Raw genomic sequence first — 11,902 nt, 5'->3', positions numbered from 1 at the left:
TCCATCACTAATCTTTGGACCTTCCTGGTGCAGATCCTTGATACAGACTTAAGTGAGACATTGTCGTGGGCTCTAGGCTTCAGCCAAACTTGTGCAGGACATTGCCATGAAGTCCAGGCCCTTAGTTTGACTCTTTTGGTCTCTAATGAATTCTTTCTGAATTTGACTTGTTGAGTGAATTTTATATAATAATCCTATAGATTCTGTGTCCTGTATTAAATTTCCTCCCTTTTGAACCCTGATTACAACAGGCTGAACCCAAGGAAATTATGAGCAAAGATAAAACTCTCCTCTTTCAAGTTGCAGGAATTGGGTATTTTGTCTGTCTGAGCATCAAGAGACTAGTAGATTAATTGGGAGCCAGAGTGATGCCATTGGTCGGTCCCTGACCATGTGGTCAAGAGAGAAGCTTTGAAATTGCTTTGCAGGATGAATTGGACAGGGTTTAGAGGTGTAGGCTAGAGAAGCCCTAGAAGGCTGTGAATCGGGCTTGGTGTTTGATATCTGTCAGAGCTCGGGTCCAGAGTGCTGACAGGAATGGAGGTGGTAAAGGCAAGACTGGTGAGATTTCAGCTGATAACAAGAATTCTACTGGTACAGCCTTGTTCTGAGACTTTGTGGGAGTCTGATGATAGGCATGGCAGATTACTTAGTTAATCTGATAGAAGAATTTTCAAGACAGCCCAACATTTGAGTTGTAGAATTGGTACTTCTGGCTGATTTTAACCAGATCTATAGTAAAAATCAAAAACAAAGATAGAGATGAATCATTGCAAAAGTTCGTATTTTCACCAGAAAGGAAGTATCTGAATTGTTAAGACAAAGAAGTGAATGGCTGCTGGAAGGATTGGTATTCAAAAGAAACCAAGGAATTGAAGGTATCTCAATGAGGTCATACTCAAAGATGTAAGTGTAAATTTCATTTGAGGAAATGAATTATCCTGGGTTGTTTGATTTTATTATCTGTGATGGTATGAACAGCTATTTTGAAGAAAACAAGACATTATAATAGCCAGTGCTGATTTAATATCACCTTGTTTTGAAGTCCTACCATGCTTTTGTTCTTCTGTTTCCATTGGTTCTTTCATGTTGTATCTATTGGATTTTATTATGTGTGATAGAATAAGCAAATTTTTATGAACAATGAGATAATATAGTAGCCATCGTTCATTTTCTGTTATTTGGTTCTGAATGCCCTGTAATACTTTCATTCTCTTGAATAGTTTTATACTATTTTGTTATGTTTGATACTATTGTGTATGAAAGTATACTCACTATTTCAAGGAAAGAGACATTATGGTAGCTACTGTTATATTGGGTTGTCTTGTGGTGAAATACTGTGTTGCTCAAATTGTTCTGTTCTGGGCTGGGAATTTAGCTCAGCAGCATAAGTGCCTGCCTGGCAAGTGTGAGGTCGTGAGTTTGATCCCCGGTACCAAATAAAAAAATTTTTTTCTGTTCTGATCTGCTTTGTTATGTCCTCTTTTATCTTAATCTCTTTAAAATAAAAAAATTTTAAATGTAAAGAGTTCATGACATGATGCTATTCAGAGTCACCTATGAAAAAGTACCTCCAAGTTCACCTGTTTAGGCATTCAAAGACCCAATAAAACAATGGTATAATAGAACCCTGTGTCTGTTCAAACTGCTGGGTGACCACAGCATTAGCCAAATGAGGCTGGATTTGCAGACATTCAGAATGCCTGAGTTGATGGAATTCCGGAGACTCCCATACACATCGCAGAAAATGATTTCAAAGTTTGGGCAAAATGTGTGGCAGGGTCTTAGTCTCTCCCGGGAGCCCAGGAGTTGGCACCACATGAAGTTGTGAGTGAATGGAAACTGCCGTAGAGACTGCCAGGAACGGGAAGGTCAGCTGAAAAGAGCCAGCCCGTGAGAGAGACTAAGTGGGCTGCGGCCGGCAAGAGTATTAGGGTGGGGCTGCTCAAGCCCTTTGAGCTGATATGTCACCACAACAAGCCTCAGTTGCTGTGTGTGCAATTGCAGGATGTAATGTTTGTCTTGTTGGGTTTTGTGCTTACCTTAGGGTGGATCCTTTCTTTGTTTGTATAGGTGTCCCCGTGCAAACATGGTAAGAACTTTCCATGACTCTCAGGGGGCTTAGAGTCAGATGTTTCAGCAGGGCTAGGACTGTTAAGATTTCCATGACCGGGGCTGGGGATTTAGCTCAGCGGCTTAAGTGCCTACCTTGCAAGCAGGCAGTTGTGAGTTCGATCCCTGGTACCGATAAAAAACAAAAAACAAAAAACAAACAAACAAAAAAAAAAGATTTACATGACCCTGCAAGACGGATTAAATGCTTCTGAGTCAGAATCTGCGGTGCCCAGGAGTCCTGGGAATGGTGCTAACAGCAGCACCCCGGAACATGCAGGTTCACTGGGGGGTTCATCACAGGGGCAGGGGCAGAAGAACCACTGCACGGGCCACCAAGATGGAACAGGGACTAAACTCGGGCCCTTTCCCGTAGCAGTGTGGCCCAGACAAGGACTGGCAGGATGACCACCCGGGAAGCACGGGGGCGTCTGGGACCTGACTCAGGACAGCATCCACGGGCCCCCTTCACACAAGTCCTCACACTTCTGGCCCGGGCAGAGACCCCAGGGACAGAATCAGCTGCTTTCCAGGCAGCCAAAAGTGGAGTCAGCCAGGTCCCCCGCAGATGCCAGGGCAGCACTGAAGGTCAGTGCAGACAGCGCCACATCGTCCAGCACAAAGGGGAAGTGGCCCTGAGCAAGGCTGCAGCTTGGAGGATCCTGGAGCCCTGACAGTCGCAGGGGGAAGCTGGACACCAGAGGAGGCGTCTGTGTGTCCCCACTTAGGACGATCCCCTGGGAGAAGAGGCAAAGGCGCAGATGCGGGCTGAACCCAGCCTGAGAGATGATGACATTCCCCTCGTGTGCCTAGGCCATGGATCCAGTCCCCTACATGGAATATGGTTCTCTCTTTTTAGAAACACTGTCTTACCATCGATAGTGCCTACTGCTGTTCTATACCACTGATACGTAATGTATTTTGAGTATATCCTTCCGTCTGTTACCCTCTCTCTCCCTGATTTCCTCCCTCCCATCCAGCAATAATCTCCCTGCTATTTTCTTGTCATCTCTTAAATTTTTCACATTTTGGGGGGAACATGAGGCTCTCATCACTCACGTGCTCCGCATTTTCCTTATCCTTATCCCATTGACCGGTGGATGGGCACCCGGCCTGGTTCCACAACCTGGCTGCTGTGAACTGCGCTGCCATCAACACGAGTATTCAAGTGTCCTGATAATATGCTGGCTTTGTTTCGTTGGGTGCATCCAAGAATTGGCATCACTGGGTCACGTGGAAGTTTGATTTGTAGTTTTTGAGGACCCTCCATACTGGTTTGTGTTGTGGCTTCACTGATTTGCGCTCTCACTGAAGTTTCATTTCCCCCTGAGTCCTTGCCAGCATACAGTGGTTTTTTTTTTCAGTTGATGATAGTTATTTTCAGTTGATGATTCCGGGAAACCAGAAGCCAGGTGACAGCCAGCAGCCAGACGGGAAACGAATCCCAGATTGCCTGGCAGATGCATGGGCACCAATGAAGGTCGATGCAGATGCTGTGACCTTGACCAGCGCAAAGAGGAAGGATGTCAGTGTCATTTTCACTTGCATTTTCCTAAAGGCTAAAGAAGTTGAACATCTTCTCATGTGCTCATTGGCCATCTGTGTTCCTTCTTTTAACAAATTTCAGTTTACTTGCTCATTTTCTGATCAGGTTATTAGATTTTCCGATACTAACTACATTGTGTTCTTTCTATATGCTACTTATTAATCCTCTGTGGGAAAAAATAGCTGGCAAAGATTTCTCTCCCATTTTGTAGGCTATCATGTCACTCTGTTGGTTGTCTCCTTGTTGTAAAGAAAAAATTTTAATTTGATGTAGTCCTGGTTGTTAATTCTTGCTGTTATCTCCTGTGCTATTGGAACTCTACTCAGGAAGCCTCTACATTGGCCTATAATTTCAGAAGTTTCCCCTTGTTATTTTTCAGCATTGTCAGAGTTGCAGTCTTATACCAAAATTTTTAGCCATTTTGAATAGTTTCTCCACCCTCTCCACCCAGGGTAAGAGATGGTGATCTAGTTTCAATGCTTTAAAAGAGGCTGTCTTTCTGCCAACAGATATTTTTCCTCCTTTGTTCAGAATCAGGTAGCTGTGTGGCTTAGTTTCTGTATTCTCTATTCTGTTCCATGGGGCAAGGTGTCTCTTTCTGTGCCAGTACTATGCTGTTTTTGTTACTATGGCTTTGTAATATAGTCCTGAGCAGGGAAAAGGTGGCGCATGACCCCCACCCTGGTAACCCTAACTGAGCCACTAACTGTCCATCCAGCAAAACCTCCCACTGTCTGTCCAAAGTGTAGAGGAAGGCGTCATTGGGCCACTCAATGTTAACTTCAAACTGTTACAAAAGAAAAACTTCCAGCAGGGCCTCCAGCAGCCCTGCCAAAAAGCAGGGGTGTGACTACTTAGTAGTTGTGCAGAACTATGAGGTGCTATAGCTGATTCCAAGTTTTCCTAAAGAGACTCAACTGACCTTGACAGATAACAAAAACTGATTGTATTTAAAACAGGTCTCATCTTAACTTGGTCTTGAACATTCTGCTCTGGAGGGAGGGACTATCATTCCTTGTCACCTGTGACCAGAGCAGGCATGGCCTGAGCAGGAACCTGGGGGACCTGAGCTCTGGCAGCCCAGCCCGTGTCCTGGCTGGGCTAAACACAGCCTGCTCCTGCCGGGAAACTGGGAAATCGGGGCACAGGAGGAGGCGGGGTCAGGTCCCAAAGAGCTTGGGAGACATGATAACTGGACTCTGGGCAGTTGAGCAAAGGTGGACATGGGTCTCGGTGAGCAGTTCTGGAGGAAGGAAGTGTGGAGGAGGAGCCAGAGCCATTGTAGTCACTTCAGGTTGGAGATGCAGGACTGGGGAGAGGATGAGGGGTGGGGGCAGCTCAGGAGTGACCTGTTCCAAGGCAGTGATGGCTGATTCGCAGCTCCGTGACTGCACAAGGCTGCTGAATTGCATACTTTCAGCTGTATGTACATGGGGTGTATGTGTGTGAGTTGTGCCTGCAAAAAGCTGCTGTGAACACACCTGGGGAGAGGGGATCTCTAGCGCTATTAAATAGAAAGGCAGAGGACGAGCTGGGCCTCAGAGCCCTACGCCGGGCTCAGCTCTGTCTCTCCTCGCTGTGTCGCGGGCCAGCTTCCTCCACCCGTGCCTGCCTCTCTCTGTCCAGCCCTAGACACTCAGAGAAATGGCTCCTACCTGGAAGTCCAGAAAGGCCAGGTCCTGAGGCTCCTCTGTGCTGCTGACAGCCAGCCCCCTGCCATGCTGACCTGGGACCTGGGGGGCAGAGTCCTCTCTTGGTCCCTTCCCTCAGGACCCAGACCCCTGATGCTGCTCGGGGTGAAGTCTGGGGACACAGGGAGCTATACCTGCCGAGCAGAGAATGAGCTGGGCTCCCAGCACCGCACCCTGGACCTCTCAGTGCAGTGTGAGCGACCAGAGCCTCCTGTTCTGGGAGGGACAGGGTGAGGACAGGGTCAGTGCTCTGAGGGTGCTTGTCTGCAGCACCAAGCTTCTCATCTGCCTGCAGCACCAAGATTCTCATCTGCCTGCATGGATTGTCAGTTTATGTTGGGGACCCAGTGGGTGACTGTCCCTCCCTCCTCCTCCATCTCTTGAATGGATCCTCTGCCCAGAGGGAGCCCCAGCCCCCCCCCCAAAGCCGCTTCCTTGTCTGCATTGCAGATCCTCCTGAGGATATGAGCGTGGCAGTGTCCCAAGCAAACAGCACAGGTGGGAAGTAACAGAGGGACCAAGTCCTCCCGGTGCCCAGCTGGTGGACCTGCACACAGATTGTGCCTCTTCCCTCCTCAGTCCTGGAAATCCTCAGGAACAGCACATCTGTGCCCCTCCTAGAGGGCCAGAGCCTGCGCCTGGTGTGTGTCACCAACAGCAACCCCCCAGCCAGGCTGAGCTGGACCCGGGGAACAGAGACCCTGAGTCCCTCCTGGCCCTCAGCCTTTGGGGTCCTGGAGCTGCCCCAGGTGCAGATGGAGCGTGAAGGGGTCATCACCTGCCATGCGGAGAATCCGCTGGGCATCCGAAGTGTCTCTCTGAGCCTCTCTGTGCACTGTGAATGGGGAAGGGATGGGGAGCCTGGATGAGCCTGTACTGGTGGGGAGCTCGCGGAGAGGTTGCTGGTCAGACTAGGGGCTCACGGTGCCTTGACCTCCTCCAGGGGCTCAGCTGGGACACTTAATGGGTGCATGGCCCCAGCATCCCAGGGTCCTGCAGCTGCCTGTTCAGACACAGGAGGCCTAGGGAGAGGGGAAGTGGATATGAGGACAAAGCCCAGGCCTAGGGAAAGTGAGCTGTGGGATTGGGAGGGGGGTTCTTGGGGACAGGGTCCTGTTCTTTGCTGGCTGGAGAATGAACAGCAAGGAACTATGGGTGTGTGGGCATTCATGGACAGTGAGGATATGGGCATGGGAAGACCTCAGCCTAAAGTCTCTGGTCTACAGCGAAGCCAGGGTGTTGGGGAAGATCTCTGCTGGGGCCCTTGGGGGAGCATGTGCGGTTGCCCTGCTACCTTACTGCGCCCACCTCTTCCTCCCCAGGTGAGTGGGCACCTTGGAAAGGAGAGCCGTGGAGGGCAGTGAGGACTGGGTCCGGAAATCCCCATAGGTCCCGCTGGGAGGGTCTGATCCCAGTCCCCAGGAGAGGCCTCCTCATCTCATCGTGCACCTCCCATTAGATGGGTCCCCACTTGCTGGACTCCATTCTGTTTTCTAGCCTCCTTCAAGAGGAAGAAATCTGCTCCCTCCAAACTCTGAGTGGCAGTGTCTGCAGACTCCTGCCCTCCTCCCTCAGGATGCAGATTCTCAGGCAGCAGAACACAAGACAGCCACTAACAGGAAGGGCGCCCCGCCTGCCCCAGATCCTATTTACAGCGTGAGTGAAGAGCCCCCTGTGCATGCAAACCCCCATGGTCACCTCCCCAAGATGGCCATGGCAACAACCTTCACGATGTGGCAGAGACACCTGATGTCCAAATGGGCTTCGATTGCAGAGTCCCATGACAGCCCCATGGTGGTAGCCAGAGTCTTCCCGGGGCTGAGCTCCCTCTGGTCTCCCTCAGCCTAGGCTGGCCAGGCCTCACCCACTGCTGGGCTCACATCCTACTGGGCCCTTTTCACTCGTGTCCCCTCATTTCCCTCTGGACCCCGAGCCCCTCTTTTCCTTCCTATGTCTCCCCTGCAACAGAGGAGCCCAGGGATCCCACAAAACACTGCTGTCTGCTGCAGGCCTTGGGGGCTCCTGGACCCCTCTATCTGAAACCACCTGCACAGAGGGCTCCCTGAGCCACTCTCAGATCTGGGGACTCACTAGAGGGCCACCCGGAGCTCCTAAGGCTTTGGCTGTCACTGTGAGATCAGATGAGAGTCGGCCAAGGGAAGAGGTGCAGGGCCAGGGTGCACAGGGTACAGGGCTGAGCTTGGAGTGTCCTCACCTGCAGAGGGACACAGAGAGTGCTCAGCCCTCTCAGCAGCAGTGTGACAGCCCACAGACAGTGATGCCCACAGGGAAGCCACCCCAGCCTGCTGTCCAGGGTCTCTTGGTTACCCATCACACTGATAGTGTACACACACATGGCTGACCTCAGTCCCTTCATATCCAGATCCTCCAGAGTTCAAACTGATGCCATGTGGCCCAAGGTGGTCCTTGAATTAAACCATTGCAAAAGCACAGCTGGCCTGACCTGTGACTCCTGAGGGGAACATCGATGTGCCTATCCAGCAGGACTCAGCCAGGGCTGCACTCAGCCGTCCCCTCACAGGAGCCAGCACCAGGATCCACCCTGCCTTAGGCTAGTACAGCCTTCCCTGCACAGCGTCCTCTGTGCTCTGTGTCCTGGGCTCACAGCACAGCTCCCCACTGTGTGCGCCTGAGCCCTGTACCCAGAGCCACCCCAGGGCTGTGAGGCTGAGCCAGTGCCTGCCCCTGTGTCCCGCCCACTCCTGTGCAGCCTGTCCCAGCTGCTGGGAGACAGGGGGCTCGCCTGAAGGCCACCTTGCTCCCTATGTCCCTGTATGCTGCTGGCTGGGTGAGGGGAGGGGTGGGTCTGCTCTGCTGCCCGCTGATGTGCAGGGCCAGGGCAGGGCAGGGCAGCTGTGCCCTGGTGCAGCAGGCTGGAGTCAGGAGTCCTGCAAGGAATACGGGCCTGACATTAATGACAAGTGTGGTGGGGGGGTGTTTATTAGTGTCGGTGTTTCCCTCCAGGAAAGGCAGATATGAGTGTTTCCACGCTGCAGCGTGGAAATGTTTCAACATTTCTGAAACAGGCAATGAGCATGAGCCATATTATTATCAAATATGTTATGAAAGCATATAAGTGAACGAATATTTTCTAGTATGAACAGTCTCTCCCCTTCCCTTCAGGATAACAACTAGGAGAACTGGCAGAGCAGCCTCTTCTCCCCACCCCTTGCTACAGTTACAGCCGCCCTGGAAGAGGAGGAAGACAACATTTACAGCTCCGAAGATTTTCTGGCGGACTCTAGCACCTCCAGATATTCAGAGAAAAAGATCTGAAATGCTGGCCCCCAGGAGCATCCTGGGAAGGGGGGCATGGGGGGAGAATTCCTGAAGCAGCCTGACTATTGAATGTCCATACCATCAGGGTCCCACCAGTGGGGTGGGGAGCTCTTGCACACCTGATAACACTGCTGGTCCCCATTTCAACTCCAGACTTGGAGCAAGTAACTTTACTCCTCAGTTTCCTTGTCTGGCAAATGCACACAATAAACCTGATTCAAGGGCTGGGGATTTAGCTCAGTAGCTTACCTGGTAAGTGCAAGGTCGTGAGTTCAATCCCCAGTACCAAAAAATAAAATAAACCTGGTTCAGAGGGATATTGTGGTCCCTGGGAAGTGATTCTCATAAAGGACGCAGTGTTGTGTCTACAGAGAGCACCTCACGGGCCACTGCCTCCCAGGGGCTCCAAAGTGTGGAGCCTCCTACTCCTACTCAGATGGTGTGATCACCTCGAACCTAGTGGCCATCGCTACCCAGCCCCCAGAGTCTTGCCTGAGCCTATTGATGGGTTGCATCCCATTCTTCCTCTGTCTGGTCTGCTTCCCCTCCCTTCTTAGGTGTTTTTCACTGGGAACCATCTTGTTCCTCCTTCACACCCACAGACAAGTCTCCTGCTCACAGCCGCTGCCTGAACCCTGCCTGTGAGTGTTTGCATCTGAAATAAGTGCCAAGAATGAAAATTGCTCACTTCCTTATCCAGTCCTATTTGCAAGATGATTTGGTTCTCCTTAGTTGCGTTTTAATTTCTTAAGCCTTATGGTTTAGATCGAGAATGGGCTCCAAAGAGTCATGTGATCAGAGTTGGGTTTCAGGGTGGTGGCTGGAGTGGGGGCCTACAGTTGGCTTGCTGTCTGGAGATGGGTTCCGGTGGGAAGAGAAAGTCAATGGGTTGCGTGGCGTGGAAGGGAAAATCTACCTCCTTGGCTCCTTCCTTTCCATTATGTTTCCTGGCTGCTGTGATGGAAGCAGCTTTCCTCTGCGATGCCCCTCTCATTCCATTTCTGCCTTGAAGCCAGGCAACTATGGACTGAAACCTCTAAAAGCCACGAGCTTCAGTAAATCCTTCTTTTTTTAACTTGTGGATGTTGGTATTTTGTCTCTGTATCAAGAAAGTGACTAAGAGGTAAAAAAAGTGACCAAGAAAGCTTCTGATACCAGAAGTGGGGTAGTTGTTGTGATTTTAACCTCAGCATATGGTCCAAAAGCCTTTGGAACTTGAAGGAGTCTGACCTCCGTGATACTGGTCTAGAGAGAGATCACTTGAAATTCCTGCTACGCTTTTACACCTGCTGATGTATCACTGTTGTGGGAAAATTCCCAAGCCAAAACAAAAGGAAGACTCTTTGCACCAAGGACATAAGAAGGCAGGATTTAATCTTTATGCCTGTGTACCATTGCAGGATCTTTATGTCAGTGGGCTGTCATGGGATAATTCCCAAAGGCAAATGTCTTGAGTTTACAAAGAGTTTAGTTTATGTAGCATTTAGAAGTAGGAAGTACAAAACAAGTGACAAAGCATTTTATAACTGGCTACATGTGTTGAGCCATACATTGGCAGGCAGGTAGGCTTGGGCAGAGTTGTTGAAGCAAAGGAACTGTTTATCATAATATAGACATATTCTGGGAACAAGAGGAGGGAGCTATTAAAAGTGTAATATTCTAGGAACAAGAGGAGGGGGTTGAGCATAGTTAAAAGTTTCCGTGACTGGCCCAGGATATCTTAAGGTGTAGACAATTACTCTGACTGACAGCTTATCAGAGGTATGTAGCTGGGCTTTGAATACCATTAAGGTTAAGTGACTTCTAATTGTTCTCTGATTTGTATTCTTCAAATTCAGCCTGGTGATTCTGCCTATGCTCATCACTGAGGTGGCCCATGACACATTTCTGAGGCTAAATCCAATTCAACAGCCTGCCCAGGATGGGCGGCGGGGGGTGGGGGGATCTCATCTCCTCTTAGGGCGCTCAGACCTCATGTAGTTATTTGCACAAGCTCTGGCTATGGCTTCATTCATTTCTTCATTCACTCATTTGTCCACATCTGCTCAACAGATGCTTGATACCAGTTATGCCTGAATCTTAATAATTGCCCACATCATAAAAATCTTCACAATATTTCACTGGGAAACATTTTCATCCCCATTTCCCCAATGGGAAGTAACTATTCCCAAAGCACGCATGTGATTACAGCTCAGAACAAGATCAGAGCAGAATCCTGCACCCAGCCCCTCATCCCAGCCACTGCGAGGAATTTGGCTCTGATCAACGTTAAGATGTTTATCTTTTACCCATCAGTGGACTAAACCAAAAACTGACTCTATCAACTAGGTTCAAAATAAACCAATGGCCTGTGGTTTAAATGTAGAGAGGGAACCCCCCACCACACTCTTGGGTCACTCACAAGGACACCCTGAGAGGAAAACACAGAGCTCATGCCTGCTCTCTCCACACCTGCCCATGAGCCCCTTCCCCTGGCTGTCTCCTGCATGGTGACAAGGAGACAAGGTACCATAAGGACACAAGTGCAGTGAGCTCCAGGGGCCCCCTCACCAGGTCACCAAACCCAAGTGTGGCCTCAGGAATCTGGATCTTGTAGGTGGGGGTAGAATGAGGGTGGTCCTGAAGACCCCCAAGTCTATAAGTCCTGGAAGAGGGGAGAGTGAGCTTAGTGAGAGGAGGTTCTGGCCTCCAGACTGGGGGACCCAGAACAAAAGCTTGTAAAGGCATCAGGAACCCCTTAGTCATCTTAAAAGATGTGGACGGTTCTTCATGGGCTCTTCACTTACTGCAGAGGCAGGTCATGGGGCACAGGACCCGGGCACAGGGGGCATCCTTCTCTGCGGTCACCGCCCTTGCCACCTCCTTCTTGCAGGACTTCATCCTGAGAGAAGAGGCAGGACCTCACTTCCCTGGCTCACAGTGAGCAGCAGGACGCAGTCCCTGCTGGAATGATGCTGGGCAGCCAGCTGAGGGTACGGAGTGAAGGGCACCAGCTCACCTCCACAGTGAGATCTGAGGACACTCAGGGTGGTCGGGATGCGGGGCGGGGTGGCACAGAATTCTGCTTTGGTCGTCCCACCAAGCTGCAGTTCTCCCAGTCACGGTCCTGTCTGACCCACACACACGCACTCACACATGCACACACCACACACACACACACACACACACACACACACAGCCTTTCGTCACAGGACCACACTCACCTGGAGAAGCCAACACAGACACAGAGAGAAAGCAGAGCAGGGACAGCAGC

Source organism: Cavia porcellus, unplaced genomic scaffold (genome assembly GCF_034190915.1).
Source record: "Cavia porcellus strain 051 isolate PalLab524CR breed Dunkin Hartley unplaced genomic scaffold, mCavPor4.1 scaffold_7, whole genome shotgun sequence".
NCBI classification, from domain to species: Eukaryota; Metazoa; Chordata; class Mammalia; order Rodentia; family Caviidae; genus Cavia; species Cavia porcellus.
This window is presented reverse-complemented; position numbering follows the sequence as displayed.